At 43.4% G+C, this 19,821-nt stretch overlaps 1 protein-coding gene across 3 annotated transcripts in view; it reads left to right on the plus strand.

Moving 5' to 3' along the window:
* LOC139368430 (retinoic acid receptor gamma-A) overlaps window positions 1–19,821 on the plus strand; it is a 77,641-nt gene that overhangs the window by 30,471 nt on the left and 27,349 nt on the right. The gene's annotated exons all lie outside the window — the stretch shown is intronic.

The raw sequence follows: 19,821 nt of genomic DNA on the forward strand, positions 1-19,821 counted from the left end.
GTGCAGAACGTTGACTGGGAAATGGCGAAAGGGGAGGGGAGGAGCTTGGGAGAAGACGTGGGAGGGCACACAATGGGTGGGTGGGGCTTTTGGGTTTGGCTTGCCAACAACATTTGTTTTGTGTGTGTGCAAAACACGGGTAGCAAAAAGTAGTGACAGCACAGAGGGAGAGAGACAGAGAGAGACAGAGTGAGAGAGACAGAGAGAGACAGAGAGAGAGAGAGAGAGACAGAGAGAGACAGAGTGAGAGAGACAGAGAGAGACAGAGAGAGACAGAGAGAGAGACAGAGAGAGACAGAGAGAGAGAGAGGGAGAGAGACAGAGAGAGACAGAGAGAGAGAGACAGAGAGAGAGAGACAGAGAGAGACAGAGAGAGACAGACAGAGAGAGAGAGACAGAGAGAGACAGAGAGAGAGAGAGACAGAGAGAGACAGAGTGAGAGAGACAGAGAGAGAGAGAGGGAGAGAGACAGAGAGAGACAGAGAGAGAGAGAGGGAGAGAGACAGACAGAGACAGAGAGAGAGAGAGAGGGAGAGAGAGAGAGAGAGAGAGAGAGAGAGAGAGAGAGACAGAGAGAGACAGAGTGAGAGAGCCAGAGAGAGACAGAGTGAGAGAGACAGAGAGAGACAGAGAGAGAGAGAGAGAAACAGAGAGAGAGAGGGAGAGAGACAGAGGGAGAGAGACAGAGAGAGACAGAGAGAGAGAGACAGACAGAGAGAGAGAGAGAGAGACAGAGAGAGAGACAGAGAGAGAGAGAGACAGAGAGAGAGAGACAGAGAGAGAGAGACAGAGAGAGAGAGAGACAGAGAGAGAGATAGAGAGACAGAGAGAGACAGAGAGAGAGAGACAGAAAGAGAGAGAAAAATACCTCGCTGAAAGATGGCCAAGCCTGATTATGTTCTGAAAAGTAGCTCTGTTCAGGCTTTTGTGGGACAAGCATGTGAACAGAGAGGGACACGGTCGAAACAGGGTCTGCGTCCCAAATGGCACCCTATTCCCTATACAGTGCACCACCTTTGACCAGGGGCCATAAGGTGCTGGTCTAAAAGTAGTGCACTAGGGAACAGAGTGCCACTTGGGACACATCCAGGGTTTTCCAGCATCATTTTGCCCTCATCTCGTCTCCCCAGAGTGAAACCTGAGTTATCCAGGGAAGAGATATAGTGAGAGTGAGCTAGTCAGATCTATGTGTGGATAAGATGACATGTCTCGTCAGAACTGAACATGTGAGGCAGAAGCCGCTCGAGGTGGATGGCGATGATGGATGGACTTGCGATGTTATGATAGGATTGTCCAATGATGATAGAACTGAACACTCATACACTTCATGTTCTGTCGATGGGTTTCTATCTGGATTGGTTGATGAGTTTACATATTTATGGGTGCTCTCAAATGTGCATGTATCTAGGCCAGTGGTTCCCAAGCTGTAGGTCGGGGTCCACTCGTGGGTCGCGACATTGCACAAATAGTTTTGTTTTTTAAATACAATTTTGGGATGGAAAAAGGCTTTCAGTGTAAACTTAAACAACTAAAACCAAATAGAAAGTATGTAGAAAAGATAATGGACTGACTATATATGCTGTATATCTATATATTTTTTTTATAATAGCCTAAATTCTTTGAGAACTTACAATCAACCAAATAAAAGCTAGACAATCAGACCCCCATTCATGTTGTTATGTTTAAGCATAATAACACAGCATATGTCAAAATGTGTAGAATTGCAGAAAATGTGCTTAAAACGGCTATGTTGTCTCTCTGCTCCATGGCAAAATGTATAGAATTGAAGAAAAATTGGCTTCAAAACTGCAACATTTAATTTCAGCCCTATGGTGTAGAATTACAGGAAATTTGCTTTAAAACTGAGAAATGTTCTCTCCACTGCCAGGATGATATTTTCAACGACATTTTGAACTATGTTTTCTGTGTATGTTTTTCACCACTCAACCCTTATGGTGGGTCAGGCATCAAAGGACACCTCAATTGGTGGGTCAGGCATCAAAGGACACCAATTGGTGGGTCAGGCATCAAAGGACACCTCAATTGGTGGGTCAGGCATCAAAGGACACCTTAATTGGTGGGTCAGGCATCAAAGGACACCTTAATTGGTGGGTCAGGCATCAAAGGACACCTCAATTGGTGGGTCACAAATCAAAGGACACCTCAATTGGTGGGTCAGGCATCAAAGGACACCTCAATTGGTGGGTCACAAATCAAAGGACACCTCAATTGGTGGGTCAGGCTTCAAAGGACACCTCAATTGGTGGGTCAGGCTTCAAAGGACACCTCAATTAGTGGGTCGCAAATAGAGGTCGACCGATTAATCGGAATGGCCGATTAATTAGGGCCGATTTCAAGTTTTCATAATAATCAAAAATCTGTATTTTTGGGCGGCGTTTTTTTTAAATATTTTTTTTATACCTTTATTTAACTAGGCAAGTCAGTGAAGAACACATTATTTTCAATGACGGCCTAGGAACGGTGGGTTAACTGCCTCGGGGGATCCAACCTTGCAACCTTACAGTTAACTAGTCCAACGCAATAATGACCTGCCTCTCTCTCGTTGCACTCCACAAGGAGACTGCCTGTTACGCAAATGCAGTAAGCCAAGGTAAGTTGCTAGCTAGCATTAAACTTATATTATAAAAAACAGTCAATCATAATCACTACACATGGTTGATGATATTACTAGATATTATCTAGCGTGTCCTGCGTTGCATATAATCTGACTGAGCATACAAGTATCTAAGTATCTGACTGAGCGGTGGTAGGCAGAAGCAGGTGCGTAAACATTCATTCAAACAGCACTTTCGTGCATTTTGCCAGCAGCTCTTCATTGTGCGTTAAGCATTGCGCTGTTTATGACCTCAAGCCTATCAACTCCAGAGATGAGGCTGGTGTAACCGAAGTGAAATGGCTAGCTAGTTAGTGCGCGCTAATAGCATTTCAAATGTCACTCGCTCTGAGCCTTCTAGTCGTTGTTCCCCTTGCTCTGCATGGGTAACGCTGCTTCGATGGTGGCTGTTGTCGTTGTGTTGCTGGTTCGAGCCCAGGGAGGAGTGAGGAGAGGGACAGAAGCTATACTGTTACACTGGCAATACTAAAGTGCCTTAAAGAACATCCAATAGTCAAAGGTTAATGAAATACAAATGGTATAGAAGGAAATAGTCCTATAATTCCTATAATAACTACAACCTAGAACTTCTTACCTGGGAATATTAAAGACTCATGTTAAAAGGAACCACCAGCTTTCATATTCTCTCATGTTCTGAGCAAGGAACTGAAACATTAGCTTTCTTACATAGCACATATTGCACTTTTACTTTCTTCCCCAACACTTTGTTTTTGCATTATTTAAACCAAATTGAACATAATTCATTATCTACTTGAGGCTAAATTTATTTTATTGATGTATTATATTAAGTTAAAATAAGTGTTCATTCAGTATTGTTGTAATTGTCATTATTACAACAACAACAAAAAAACGGCCGATTAATCGGTATCGGCTTTTTTGGTCCTCCAATAATCGGTATCGGCATTGAAAAATCATAATCGCTCGACCTCTGGTCACGAATCAAAGGACACCTCAATTGGTGGGTCAGAGAGCAAAAAAAGGTTTGTGAATCCCTGAGGTGTCCTTTTATTCGACACAGTAGTAGTTGCTCACGTTTGAGTGTATTATCAGTGTGCATTTGTGTGTTACTTGTGTCCGTGTGAGTGAGTCAGTTGGAAGAGTTATGTCCTAGAGACCTAGAGAACAGATCTGACCTAGAGAACAGATCTGACCTAGAGAACAGATCTGACCTAGAGAACAGATCTGACCTAGAGAATAGATCTGACCTAGAGAACAGATCTGACCTAGAGAGCATGTAGCTTGGATTGTCTGCGTGTGTGTGTGATCTGCGTGCATACTGTATGTGTGTGTTGGTAACTAACCGTGGAGGGAGGGAGGGAGGGAGAGAGGGAGCTGAAGTGGCGTTCTACATCACTGTCATCACTGGCAATCTGTTTCAGCACGTCCACACACTGACTGCACACATGCTACAGATATCACCGTGCCAAGTCCTGCTTATTATCCCAGAAACCTACTCCTGGCTTTATAACCTCGCAATAGTATTGATTTCTTGGTTGGCTGTAAGAAAGGACTGTAAGGAATGACTCTATGATTTGCGGACAGAGGAAGTGGCAACAATGTGTTGTGTAGTACTGTAGGTCTTATCTGTAGTTCACATCAGAATGGAAAACAGTATTAAAACCTGATTCCCTTCAACTCTGAAGGACAGCTTATAGCATGTACAGGCTTCATGGCACCACTACTGCCTTTGGGGTTTAATGAATACTATAGGCCCGTCAGTGTTTCCCCTATATACTTTTAGCAACGGCACCCTGCTGCTAAATCGTTGCCGCCACTCCAAAAAAATATGATTAACATTTTTTTTTTTTTATATTTACAAAAACATACAGCGACCTCATAAAGTATTCCCACCCCTAGACTTTTTCCACATTTTGTTATTTTACAGCCTGAATAGAAAATGGTCACTGGCCTAAACACATTACACCATAATGTCAAAATGGGTTCATGTTCTGAGACTTTGTTACAATTGAATTAAATATGAAAAGCTGAGTGAATAAGTGATCAACCCCTTTGTTCTGACAGGCCTAAATAAGTTCAGGAGGAAAATGTGCTTAACAAGTCCCATAATAAGTTGCATGTATTCACACTCTGTGTGCAATAATAGTGTTTAGAATGATTTTTGAATGACTACCTCAACTCTGTATCCCACCCATACAATTATCTATAAAGTCCCTCAGTTGAGCAGTGAATTTCAAACGGATTCAACCACAAAGACCAGGGAGGTTTTCCAATGCCTCACAAGGAAGGGCACCTATTGGCAGATAAGGTAAGGTAAGCAAAACAGATAAGGTAAACAAAACGAAAAAAGCAGACATTGAATAACCCTTTGAGCATGGTGAAGTTATTAATTACCCTTTCGATGGTGTATCAATACACCCAGTCACTACAAGGATACAGGCGTCCTTCCTAACTCAGTTGCTGGAAAGGAAGGAAACCACTCAGCGATTTCACCGAGGCCAATGGTGACTTTAAAACAGTTACTGAGTTTAATGGCTGTGATAGGAGAAAACTGATAATAGATCAACAACATTGTAGTTATTCCACAATAATATCCTAGTTGACAGAGTGCAAAGAAGGAAGCCTGTACAGAATACAACTATTTTAATATTAATATTTTAGAAAATGTGACAAAGCAATTCACTTTTTGTCCTGAATAGAAAGGTGTTATGTTTGGGCCGAATCCAATACAAACACTTCACTGAGTACCACTCTCCATATTCTCAAGCATAGTGGTGACTGTATCATGTTATGGGTATGCTTGTAATCATTAAGGACTGAGGAGTTTTTCAGGATAAGAAAGAAAGGAAATGGAGCTAAGCACAGGCAGAATCCTAGAGGAAAACCTGGTTCAATCTACTTTCCTGGAGGCGAAATAAACGACACTTACACTTAGTTTCCATCCGGTAGAGGTGCAAATAGGCGCTGTGCGGGGGTATTTTACCAACCCCAAAATACTTCAAATGTTGCTCCGTCACAAAGCATGACAATAGAGCTGGTGAGCATTCATAGGATAATTAACAGCAAAGAATAGAAAAGCAATGAGAAAACATTCACACAAAACACACCATAGAGAAAAGACGGAGAGGAGAGATAGGGGAGTAATAACAAGCATGATAAAATGAGGGGAGAAGGAGCAGAGGAAAAGGAAAAGTGGGAATTCAGGAGAAAGGGTGATGAATTGTGAGACAAACCGAGTGAGAGGGAGGGAGAGAAAGGCAGGAGATGTTTAGGGGAAAGTTAGTGGCCCAGTGGGGGGTTGCTGCAGAGTTCAGGCTCTATGGCCAGAGAGGAAGGGGAGGAGGCAGGGAGGCAGGGACCTGGCCTGGGTCACAAGCAGTATGGAGTATGACTATTAAATGTCCAAACACACTGTGTGGAGAGAGTTTTTTTTTTGTTGCATGGGGCATTATAAAACTTTGCATACTTTTACTAACTTTGTGTAGCGCTTAGAAACGGAGAAGTCAGGATTATTGGTCTGAATTATGAGCTCAAAACACAGTGAAAGAAATGTCAGTGGGAGAAAGTTAGTGAGAGAGCCTGCAAATCAAATGTACTCAATAAGGGCAGTTATTAAGTGTGGGTTGGTCGATTACAAAATGTTTTCTTTTATTCTTTAAAAGATGACGACATAGGTTTAGTCAGCGTCAACCCTTAGATGTGTGGATGGTTTGGCATGTTTCTGCCTGTTTGACAGGGGATTGATGGGGGGACCAGTCATCGTTTCCAGGAAAAAAAGTTGTGAGAAGCAGTCTTCTGGTAACAACATGTTACTCAAGAGCCATTATTGTAAAAGTAGGAGGGAGAAGTAGACATAAAGAAAGAGAAAGAGGGGGAACTAGAGAGCGTGCTATGGAGTAGACGTGCTTTGCTAGAGCTCCGCTGCATTTTGAAACAATTAGTATTTATCTTAACCTCTCACGACCTATATCTTCAAACAAATATGACAAAGGGAAAAGACACCAGAAAAGGGAGCGCTAAAACAAGATAATTTGAATGAGATAGACAACGAACCAATTTCAACGTCGCCAACCCACGAGGAGTTAGCTGAAGAGGCTAGCTTCCAAGAGTCCCCCACAGAGCCTACGCAAAGTGACATACTGGCTGCCATAAACTCACTAAGCAAGAAGGTGGACACAAGGTTGGCTGATATCTCAAAGAGTATTGGGACTTTGGCCGAAACTGTGAAGGCAACTCAGAGAAGGGTGCATGAGGTTGAGCAGACGACAGTCGATCACGAGGCCAGGCTACAGGACATAGAGAAACAGTGCGCAATGTTCAAAAATGACAACAAAACCCTGAAAGCCCGACTGGAAATGCTTGAGTCGCATTCAAGACGCCAGAACATCCGAATATGTGGCATCCAGGAGGACACTGAGAAAGGGAAACCCACTGAATTTGTCTCGGAGCTGATACCGGCCCTGCTGGGGAGCGAACACTTCAAAACGGCCATCCTGATCGACCGCGCACACAGATCTCAGGCAACGAAGCCGGCCAAGGGCAGGCCACCAAGGCCATTCATTGTACGGCTGCACTATCCCCAGACCAGGGATCTCACCCTCAAGCTGGCTAGTCAAAAGTTCCCCCTTAACTTCAATGGAGCCAGGGTGTCTTTCTACCCAGATCTTACCTTGGAGGTGAGGAACCAACGGAAAGAGTTTGATGAGGTACGCAACAAATGCAGGGTGGCCAACATCCGATATGGATTCCTCTTCCCAGCCCGGTTTAAGGTGACAGTCGAAGGATCAACACGTACGTTTGACAACCCAAAAGAGGCCGATCTGTTCTTGACAAGCAAGCTCCCTGGCTGAGGATACAGAACGGCTGTGTCAGCCGGCTAAATGACCAAATACAGGCCAGGAATGTGTTTGGATTTCCGGACTATGTCTTTTCGATTAGAAGATCAGAATTTGGGACTTATGATTGGTGAGATGTTGTGGCTAATATAGCATTGTTTGGCACATCATGTTTTAGCGCCACTCACCCCCTAACATGAGAGTTAAGTGTTAAGTGTTATTTAATATTAGCGTATATGCAGAGCATCTATAGACGACGAGTTAGTTCAAGCTGTATGTCTAGACACCCTAAAGTTTGTGTGTTAGCCAAGGAGTGCTTCATTTGGGGAAGTCACTCAGTAAAGGGATGGGAGGGGGGATGGGGTATGTGTTTTATGTTCACGTTTATTATTAGTACAGGTGGCATGACAAGCTCCTGCACGGCGGGACGTTTTTTTTTGTATGACAGCAACAATTTGCTCTAAAATAAGAAATGCCACATAGTGACCAGAGCACAGAGTAGACCAGGTGGAATAAAGATAGTCAGCTGGAACTGTAACGGCTTAGGGCATGTGGTGAAACGAGCTAAGGTTTTCTCTCATCTTAAATCACTGGGTGCTGACATAGTGTTTCTTCAAGAAACTCATATTAAACGCTCCGCTCAGGCCAAGCTACGAGTCGGCTGGATCGGTCAGATATACCAGTCTAACTTTGATGCAAAAGCGAGAGGGGAAGCAATCCTGATAAGGAAAAACAGTCCGTTTGTTTACTCATCCTCGATTTCAGATCCTAATGGTCGGTATATTATTGTGGCTGGTACACTGAATTCGACCAATATAAATTGGTCAATTTATATGGACCCAACTTCGATGATCCATTATTTTTAAGGACATACCAAATATCTCGGATACAAGTGTTATTGTTGGAGGGGACTTTAACTGTACGTTAGATCCTCTTTTAGATAAACAGCTATCAAGGTCACTTCAACAATCAAATGCCAGTGTCTGTCTAAATACATTGATGACAAACCTTAACATTGTCGATATTTGGAGACTGATGTACCCAACAGACAGGGATTATTCTTTCTTTTCATCAGTTCATAAATCATATTCCAGAATTGACTATTTTTTGTTGAACTCCAAACTAATCTCAGCGGCTGAGTCGGTTACCTATCACCCTATTCTAATTACGGACCACTCTCCTGTATCCATGGTGCTGAAACTCGACAATATGTCGACAGGTCGGCGACCGTGGCACTTAGACGCATACCTGCTGAAAGATGAGGCTTTTTGTCAGTATTTGAAGGAGCAGATTGCCTTTTTCCTCGGAACTAACGACACGGGGGATGTTGACGACTCCACCCTTTGGGAATCTCTAAAGGCTGTGATTAGAGGTTACATTATTTCTTATACATCAGAGAGGAAGAAACGCGCCAATACTAGGCTAAGAGAAATTGAAAGAGAGTTAAGGGAACAGGAGAACGTTTTTAGGACGAATTCCTCGTATACAGTCCTTGAGAAGATCACAAAGTTAAAATATGAATACAATACCATCCTTTCGAAACGGGTGGGCTCTTTACTTGCTAGAACGCAACAAAGTTACTTTGAACTGGGTGACAAACCACATAAATGATTAGCAAGACATCTAAGGCATGTACAGGCATCTAGAGCTATTCACAAAATAAAAGACAAGAAGGGTAAAATAGTAACAGATCCGCAGGATATTAATAAATGCTTTGCGCAGTTTTACTCAGAGCTATACCAATCAAAATGCGATGCTACTGATCCACAAACTATGGAACACTTTTTTGCTGAATGTGAACTTCCTAAACTAGACAGGGGGGCAGCTTCTGCACTTGATGCAGGGATAACTTTGGAGGAAATTAACACAGCGATAGTACAATTTCCAAACAGCAAGGCCCATGGGCCCGATGGATATGTAATATATAAGAAGTACTGCGCCAGTCTATCTCCACTTATGTTGCGAATGTTTAAACAATCCAAAGACAATGCCAAACTCCCGCAAACACTGTATGAGGCTACAACAGCACTGATCTTGACAAAAGATAGGGATTCCATTGAGATGTCGTCTTATGCCGTGTCGTTACTCCCCATAGAAAACAAGGTGTTGACAAAGATATTGGCAAACCGATATATTTCCGACATCATACACCCTGACCAGACAGGTTTTATCCCGGGCCGACATATACACTACAATTTGAGACGTCTTTTCAACGTAATGTATCACGATCATAAGGTTGAGGCAGTGGTAATAGCTCTTGACGCAGAGAAGGCGTTGGATCGGATTGAGTGGAAATATATGATGTCGGTTCTGGAGCACTTCGGATTCGGAAAGGAATTTATTAATTGGATAAGAACTATTTATGCACACCCAATGGCATCCGTGGTAACCAATCAAGAAATGTCGCAGTCATTCCGCTTGTTCAAGGGGTGCCGACAGGGGTGCCCTATTTCGCCTGCTCTCTTCGCTATAGCCATGGAACCCCTTGCTACTCGCATTCGGGCATGTGCCGATATAGCTTCTGTTAAAATAAAGGACACACAGCACAAAATTTCCCTATATGCAGACAATGTTCTTTTGTTTTTGTCCAAGCCTAAAACTTCTATTCCACCCTTACTTAACTTGATAAACACATTTGGCTCCTTCTCTGGCTACAAGATAAACTGGCAAAAAAGTGAGTTGATGCCAATATCACGGCCTGTGGATATGCAATTTCTGCAATCTACCCCGTTTAGAACAGTGATGGACAAGTTCACAAGCCTTGGCATTGTAGTGACAGGAGACCTTGATCAGCTATTGAAAGCGAATTGGGACATGAAAATATTTCAGCTTAAACAAAATATAGATTTTTGGAAAACTCTGCCTATCTCCTTGGTTGGTCGTATAAACGCTATTAAAATGGTTGTCCTACCCAGGATTCTCTACCTCTTTCAATGTCTACCCAATTTCATACCACAAAGCTATTTTAAGAAACTGGATTCAATAGTAACTCCATTTTTATGGGATAACAAGGCAGCCAGAATTTCAAAGAAGCATTTATGCAAGTACAAAATAGAGGGGGGCTTTGGCCTTCCTCACTTTAAACTGTATTATTGGGCTGCTAATCTGGACATTGTGTCTTTCTGGAGGGAAAGCTTACCTGCGATGAGACAGAAGGATATGCCTGCATGGCTTTTGATTGAGCAGGCCTCCTGTCAACGTTCCTCACTTCCTGCACTTGTTAATAGTCCAGCATATGTGGAAAAATCCACTTATGACTCTAACCCAGTCATTTGTCATACGCTTAGGATCTGGAAACAGATTAGGTATTTTCTTAACATACCCACTGTATACATTGACAGCCCGATTTGCCTGAATCATGCTTTCTACCCCGCATTGGATGATGCGGTGTTTTCACAGTGGAGGGAGAAGGGGCTCACAACAATTGGTAATCTATACATAGATGGTCAGTTAGCTTCATTTCAACAATTACAGGGAAAGTTCAACATGCCAACAACACATTTTTTCAGATACCTCCAAATCAGGAATTCCGTAAGGACACATATCCCACAGTATGGCATGAAGCCAAATAGTCCTACATTAGATAGCTTGATCCTTGTCAAACCCCATTCAAAAGGGTCGGTCTCTAGACTGTATGATGTGCTACAAGCCCACATAGAGGTATCCACAGACACCATTAAAAGGGCTCGGGAACAAGAACTTGGCTCAGAAATCTCAGATGAGGACTGGGTAGAAGCTCTCAGGAATATAAACCACAGTTCCGTGAATGCCAGACACAACCTTGTACAGTTTAAGGTGATACACAGGTTACATTACTCAAAAGTAAAACTGCATAAAATATTCCCGGACACCTCACCACTGTGTGAGAGGTGCAAGCAGGATGAGGGGACGTTGACCCACCCCATGTCCTAAATTACATGTTTACTGGTCTCTCATTTTTGATTATTTATCTAGAGCCTTTGATAGAGTTCTAGCCCCAGACCCATTGACCGCTCTGTTTGGCACAGTTGATGGGAATAATCACGAAGGGAAAGCTGTCTCTCTTTGTACTCTATTAGCCAAAAGGCTCATATTGCAATTTTGGAAACTGGAGACTGTACCTACCTTTGAAATGTGGTTACGGGATTTAGGAAATGTAATACATATGGAAAAGATTCGATACAATACCTCCAATAGAAGTCCAATGTTTTACAAAATATGGCAGCCGATACTGGATAAATGGTCTAGTCCCGCTTCATAACTGGGTTGACGATCTGCTGCTACTCTGTGCTGTACTCCACTCAATATTTATTTTTGGCTTAACTACACTGCTTGTAATGACTATATGCTGTCTTCCTATACATGTACCACCTAATAGGATTTAGTTTTATTTTGTGTATGTGTGAGTTACGTTTAGTTTTGTCCTCTAAATTGGCCATCCCATTCAACAGTACAATGAATGTCATTGTTAGTATTGCTGTCTTTTTTATTTGATGTTTTATTGTAAAATAATAAACATATTATAAAAAATAAAAAAATAAAGAGAAAGAAATAAAAAATGACCTTCACAAGACCATCGATGTCTGTAAAAAGAAACTACTAGAAAACTGACTGTAACGGGGTGCGTACTGGCGGCAGAGAAGTCAGGCGCAGGAGAGCGGAAACGCATTTACAACGGTGTCGTTTAATCAACATAGAAACCACCGTAAACAATCAATGAATGGGTCAAACAAAACCCGGTATCCACCAGCATAACGTACACAAGCACTACAAGAAACAATTCCGGACAAGGACATGGGGGGGAACAGAGGGTTAAATACACAAGGTGTAATTGATGGAATTGAAACCAGGTGTGAGGGAAGACAAGACAAAACCAATGGAAAATGAAAGGTGGATCGGCGATGGCTAGAAGGCCGGTGATGTCGACTGCCGAACGCCGCCCGAACTAGGAGAGGGACCGACGGAAGTCGTGACACTTAAAGCAGGGATCATCAACTAGATTCAGCCGCGAGACTATTTATTTCTTGAGTGGATTGTCCGGGGGCTGGAACATAATTACAAATCATTTGTATCCTGCAAATGGACCACAAGATGCCCAAACAGTTATAATATTTGAAAAAATAAGATATTTTCAAACCTTGCTTACATTTGTATACAGTCCCATGTGTCTTTTATGTGTGGGAATACGTGGGACCAGATTTCCAAAAGTAAAATAACTTGGAGACCATTTCTTGGTGTTTTTACAGAGTTTTTTGTCCAACCAGGAATAAACAGATTAAATGTTGAGATTTTTTGCTCAAAAATGTAGAGGGGCCGAATAAAACCATTTGTGGGCCAAATTCAGGCTGCGGGATGCCAGTTGGGGAACCCTGACTTAAAGGTTAGGTATTGCAGTAGCGGTGAGTGAGTAAGATCCCTGGGGAAGCCAAGTCCGAAAAAAGCCATATTACAACCTACGTGTTTGGATAATTGCATCGTTTGTTCTATAACTTCTTAGTTCATATGCCTTGTGACCGTGGTAACAAACAGTTAGGGGCGGCAGGGTAGCCGAGTGGTTAGAGTGTTGGACTAGTAACCGAAAGGTTGCAAGTTCAAATCCCTGAGCTGACAAGGTACAAATCTGTTGTTCTGCCCCTGAACAGGCAGTTAACCCACTGTTCCTAAGCCGTCATTGAAAATAAGAACTTGTTCTTAACTGACTTGCCTAGTTAAGTAAAGGTAAATAAATTACATGACTTACAGCATGGTCAAGCAAGGTAATGTTTCCAACATTTTCGGACTAGTAAACAACTATGGATTTAGAACCACGGAAGTCGCAAAGAAAACAGGAGCTGCCTCCACTATTCCAGCACCCTTTCAACATCATCAAATCACCTATGACAGCTAAAACATACCAAAAACGATTTAGTCTGTCTGTCTGTCTGTGCAAGTAGAAAAAAACAGGTTGATTCACCCTACTTGTAGAGAAACGCCAATGCCATCCTCCTCTCTTTCATGTTGACAAATCAGTCTATGACTCTGTCATAAAGAACACACTTAAATGTAGGCCAGGTAGTTAACATTAACCTACTACATCGAGCTACATATTGAACTTCCATCCTCTCAGGTCAGGGGTAGAATGTATTAATTAATGGTTGGGTCAGAATCGGCGTTTTAATCATTGGCCAGTACAGAGAATAAAGTAAAACCACAAGTCCAAATCCCTATCTCCATCCATGGCTAATTTAGGAAAGATACAATTTTAGCTTGCTAGCTAGCCACCGGAGGACAACAACACAATGATATGCAACAATTCAAGTTCTTGTTCTGTCAGTGATGTTTTTCTCTCGATGTGATGTGATTAGAGTGAAGCCAAACCCAAACTGGCTTCCTTTGACACTTTTTTTTTGGTGGGCCAGGACCATTCACAGTTGAGCTCACTCAATTTAGCTCAACTATGATTGGCTACTATTTTATACTTTTTTATCAAGGGAGGCCAAATACTCGCTGCTACTTGATTTTTTTTCTCAAATTTTTAGGGAAGCCTGGCTTCCCTTGGCAACAATGAATACGCTTCACTGAGGTATTGACTGGTGCCTTAGCATTCTGTCCTGTAGAGATGTAGGTCCTGTAGTGTATATTTGCGGGGAATGCTTCTGCTCTATCACCACCTCAATGTTCTTTAGTTCCTGTCATAAACTCTCCTGCTTTATTACTTGACAATTATTTGAAGAAAGAGTCCAAAACTATTGATGTTCTTTACGGTTTGCTACTGCAAGAAAAGGGCTCTTTAAGTGTGTGTGTGTGTGTGTGTGTGTACGCACGCACGCATCCTGCCTACTGCCAACTTAAGAAAATAAATGATACATCGCAATAGGGAAGAGGCTTTAAAATCAATAAACAATTTAATCAATATCATTCCTTATACCCCCTCTCCTGCCCCTCCCCCCATACCTCCAAATGTGAAAGCAAGGTTTGCTTCATGAAACAGGGAAAGGAGAAGAGTGAGGACTAAGTGTGAGACTTAGAAGGCAGCCAGTCCAATAAAATCAAATTGTATTTGTCACATGCGCCGAATACAACAGTAGACCAGTGAAATGCTTACTTACAAGCCCTTAACCAACAATGCAGTTTTAAGAAAAAATAAGTGTTAATTAAAAATAGATAAGTAAAAAATAACAAATAATTGAAGAGCAGCCGTAAAAAAAACAAAACAGTAGAGAGGCTATATACAGGGGGTACCGGTACAGAGTCAATGTGCGGGCGCACCGGTTAGTCGAGGTAATTGAGGTAATATGTACATGTAGGTAGAGTTAAAGTGACTAATTTGTTGGTGATGTGGACGCCAAGGAACTTGAAGCTCTCAACCTGCTCCACTCTAGCCCCTACGATGAGAATGGAGGCGTGTTCAGTCCTTTGTCTTGATCACACTGAGGGAAAGGTTGTTATCCTGGCACCACACGGCCAGGTCTCTGACCTCCTCCCTGTAGGCTGTCTCATCGTTGTCGGTGATCAGGCCTACCAGGTGTTGTGTCATGGGCAAATGTAATGATGGTGTTGGAGTCGTGCCTGGCCATGCAGTCATGGGTGAACAGGGAGTACAGAAGAGGACTGAGCACGCACACCTGAAGGGCCCCCGTTTTGATGATCAGCGTGGCAGATGTGTTGTTACCTACCCTTACCACCTGTGGGGTGGCCCATCAGGAAGTCCAGGATCCAGTTGCAGAGGGAGGTGTTTAGTCCCAGGGTCCTTAGCTTTGTGATGAGCTTGGAGGGCACTATGGTGTTGAACGTTGAGCTGTAGTCATTGAATAGCATTCTCACGTAGGTGTTCCTTTTGTCCAGGTGGGAAAGGGCAGTGTGGAGTGCAACAAAGATGGCATCATCTGTGGATCTGTTGGGGCGGTATGCAAATTGGAGTGGGTTTAGGGTTTCTGGGATAATGGTGTTAATGTGAGCCATGACCAGCCTTTCAAAGCACTTCACGGCTACAGACATGAGTGATATGGGTCGGTAGTCATTTAGGCAGGTTACCTTAGTGTTCTTGAGCACAGGGACTATGGTGGTCTGCTTGAAACATGTTGATATTGTTATGCACGTGAGTGAGGACCCAAAAGCGGTTTAACAAAAACAGAGTCCTTTAATGTCAAAACACAGGGAAGACATAGATCCTCTTCAGATGTATATAATGGCAAAATAGACAACCCGCAGAGAGGGCGACAAATGAATCATAAAGTCCTTCTGATATTTACAGAAGAGTCCCCCTTCTTAGCAGCAGAGGAGAATAGCTGGGTTAGAGTCCCCTTCTTAGCAGCAGAGGAGAATAGCTGGGTTAGCGGCGACAGACTGCTGGTCTCTCTGGGTAGGCGCGGGTCGTAGAGGACAGAGGTACCTGATCACACGTAGCATCAGATGAACAGGCAGATTCCGACAGGACGGGACAAGGGTGAAGCAAACAAGACGATAGTTTGGTTCTGGCATGAGAAACTCAAACGAGAATCTGACAAAGACAGAAGCATGAACAGAGAGAGAAATAGAGACCTAATCAGAGGGAAAAAAGGAACAGGTGGGAAAAGGGTGAACGAGGTAGTTAGAGAAGATGAGGAACAGCTGGGGGAAGGAGAGGAAGAGAGGGTAACCTAATACGACCAGCAGAGGGAGACGGAGTGAAGAGAAAGAACAGGAACAAGACATAATATGACAATACATGACAGATATTACAGACTCAGTCAAGGACAGTTTGAAAATGTTGTTGAAGACACTTGCCAGTTGGTCAGCGTATACTCGGAGTACACGTCAGGGTAATCCGTCTGGCCCTGCGGCTTTGTGAATGTTGACCTTTAAAGGTTTAAAGGTCTTACTCACATCGGCTACATAGGGCGTGATAACACAGTCGTCTGGAACAGCTGATGCTCTCATGCATGTTTCAGTGTTGCTTGCCTTGTAGCGAGCATAGAAGTAATTTAGCACGTCTGGTTGGCTCATTTTACTGGGCAGCTAGCGGCTGTGCTTCCCTTTGTAGTCTGTAATAGTTTGCAGGTCCTGCCACATCCGACAAGTGTTAGAGTCGGTGTAGTAGAATTCAATCTTAGTCCTGTATTGACACTTTGCCTGTTTGATGGTTTGTGTGTGTGTGTGTGTGTGTGTGTGTGTGTGTGTGTGTGTGCGTGTGTGTGTTCGTGGATGCGTCTGTGTGTGTGCGTGCATGTGTGTGTTCGGGCATTCATGTGTGTGTGAATGTGTGTGTGTGTGACAGCTTAGGCTGTGTGTGTGCGTGTGCGTGTGTGTATGTGTGTTTATGGAGAGAGCCCAGCAAGCCAGTAGCACAGATTGACAGGAAATTGTGTTGTTGCTGCCTGATGGGTCGTACCACTTCCACCAATCTGACAGGGGCGATGGATGTTCAGGCAGGGAGTGCACAGAGAATGAGCTCATTCTATGGTGAATCCCTCCTCCTCATCCAATTGTATTGTGTTCAGTTGTTTGTTTTATGGGACAACCAGCCAGCGTCTGTCTACTGCTCAACAGTTGAACCAGTGTTGGTCTTATTTATTGATCATAGATTGGCTATTGATTCACTATACATCACTTTGCCTGTGTCCCAAATGGCACCCTATTGCCTACGGTAATTAGTGGACTACTTTTGACCCCTCATTTGAGACACGGCCTGAGTGTAAATCATTCTGATTGCAGAGCAGGGTTGCAGGGTTTCTTTGAACGCGATATGGAAAGCTATAGTGAGTTGAAGAGAAGATGAAACTCTAATAGCTCAGACACACCGGTAGGATTGTCAAATGTTTGCCTGCAGTACTTAGCACCTCTGAACACTGTCGGCAGTCAATCTCTTTTGTGTTCACACAGCAACGACCTTGACGTCATCAGTCATTCAGCCTTGTTAAAATACTCCAAACCAGAAGGTGGCAGTAGCGTTGTTTGGTAATGCATGTCTGTATATGTTGCTTAGTCTTAGTTTATTAGCTAGCTGCGCTAATGTTTCTATTTTGTAGAATGCCCTTGTTGATACTAGCCAGATGGCCACAGCTAGATAACTACCTAGCAAGATGAAGAATAAACAATTGAATTAACTCTCCATAATCACATACTGTCACTGCCAGCCCATAGACAAATGTTTAGCTAGCTAGCTAACGTTAGCATATTCACTAGTTAGCACAATATACACTATATGTACAAAAGTATGTGGTCACCCCTTCAAATTAGTGAATTCAGCTATTTCAGCCACAACGGGTGTATAAAATTGAGCACACAGCCATGCAATCTCCATAGACAAACATTGGCAGTAGAATGACTTTCAGCGTGGCACCGTCATAGGATGCCACCTTTCCAACAAGTTAGTTTGTCACATTTCTGCCCTGATAGAACTGTTCCGGTCAACTGTAAGTGCTGTGATTGTGAAGTGGAAACATCTAGGAGCAACAACGGCTCAGCCGTGAAGTGGTAGGCCACACAAGCTCACAGAATGGGAGCTTGGCCTGTCCTCGGTTTCAACACTCACTACCAAGTTCCAAACTGCCTTTGGAAGCAACGCCAGCACAAGAAATGCTCCTTGGGAGCTTCATGAAATGGGTTTCCACGACCGACCAGCCGCACACATGCCTAAGATCACAATGCCAAGCGTCGGCTGGAGAGGTGTAATCGTCGGCTGGAGTGATGAATCACACATCACCATCTGGCAATCTGACGGACGAATCTGGGTTTGGCGGATGCCATGAGAATGCTACCTGCCCCAATGCATAGTGCCAACTGTTAAGTTTGGTGAAGGAGGAATAATGGACTGGGGCTGTTTTTCATGGTTCGGGATAGGCCCCTTAGTTTCAGTGAAGGGAAATCTTAACGCTACAGCATACAATGACATTCTAGGAAATTTTGTGGTTCCAACTTTGTGGCAACAGTTTGGGGAAAGCCCTTTCCTGTTTCAGCATGACAATAACCCTGTGCACAAAGTGAGGTCAATACAGAAATGGTTTTTCGAGAACAGTGTGGAAGAACTTGACTGGCCTGCACAGAGCCATGACCTCAACCCCATTGAACGCCTTTGGGATGAATTGGAACGCATACTGCGAGCCAGGCCTCATCTCCCAACATCGTTACCCGACCTCACTAATACTCTTGTGGCTGAATGGAAGCAAGTCTCCTCAGCAAAATTCCAACATTGAGTGGAAAGCCTTCCCAGAAGAGTGGCGGCTGTTATGGCAGCAAAGAGGGGACCAACTTCATTTGTCACTCCTGTTGGGGGTTTTTGCTCTCTGATCCGCTCAAAGTCAAGTTGTTGGTCACCGACGAGCATTCCGATTCTACAAGTAGAAACTGCAGGTTTGTGGTTACTGGGTCGGCACGCAGCAGGTACGGCGTTTGTTCTAGCGAGAGATGAAACTGCCTCCCGCTGTGATAAGTACCTATAGGCAGTCTATCCGCAGTGAGCTTCTCGGTGTGCTTCATGCTTTAGGAATGTTGACTGGTGGTTTAGAATGTGAGGCATGACTTGTGTGTCTGTGTCTGGTGGTGCAATTACCTTTCAGGTGTGTCACGTCGACGCGACACATCGTCTGTTGAGAGACCTTTTATGGAAATCCTTTATTTGTCTTCCGTGTTCACGTTAGTATTTTGTCCCAAGTACACATGTATACAGCTTTGTAATGCCCTTTTATAATGTCTTGTAACACAAAGAACATGTGTTATGACACTAATGAAGCATTATATTAAAATCAAATGACAGCTTATTTGAAGTGTATTTAACAGAGAGCCTCAGTACACTTGACCATACGTTTTTTTTTATAGAAAGTGTTACCCTTATTGCCCATGTTTATATCCATTCTTCTCTCTTATTTCCCTGAGTCTCCAGTTAGCTCCAGTTATATATTTGTTTTGACTTGAAGGAGGTCAGATGAGTTTGAGAGGAGTGTGTTCACTGCCAATCTCACAGTGTGTATGTGTGTTTGTGTGTGTGTGTGTGTGTGTGTGTGTGTGTGTGTGTGTGTGTGTATTGAGGGTATTTATCTGACTTAATGCACTGAGGGGATTGAGCCACGCAGGCTCTCATTCATCACTGTTAAAGCACTGCCAGAGAGAGAGAGAGGGGAGGATAGAGAGAGAAAAAACAGAAAGAATGAGAAAAAAGGGGAAGGAGAGACAGAAAGAGAGCGAGATGGAGAGAGAAGGGAAGGGAGAGGAGGAGAGAGGGAAAGGGGGAGTGAGCGAGAGAAACAGATAGACAAAAGGGAGGGATTTAGCCTGGCATCTGGGTTCAGCACAGTTCTCTCTCTCTCTCTCTCTCTCCCTCCCTCCCTCTTTCTCTCCCTCTTTCTCTGTGTCTGCCTGTCCAGACTTTAATATGGTTATGATTAGAGACGGGGGGTCAGGGAGGGAGGGAGGGGACTCATATTGGCTGCAGGGGAAATGGGGGAGGTGCAGTGCAAA

The sequence above is a fragment of the Oncorhynchus clarkii genome, chromosome 16, assembly GCF_045791955.1.
Source record: "Oncorhynchus clarkii lewisi isolate Uvic-CL-2024 chromosome 16, UVic_Ocla_1.0, whole genome shotgun sequence".
Lineage (NCBI taxonomy): Eukaryota > Metazoa > Chordata > Actinopteri > Salmoniformes > Salmonidae > Oncorhynchus > Oncorhynchus clarkii.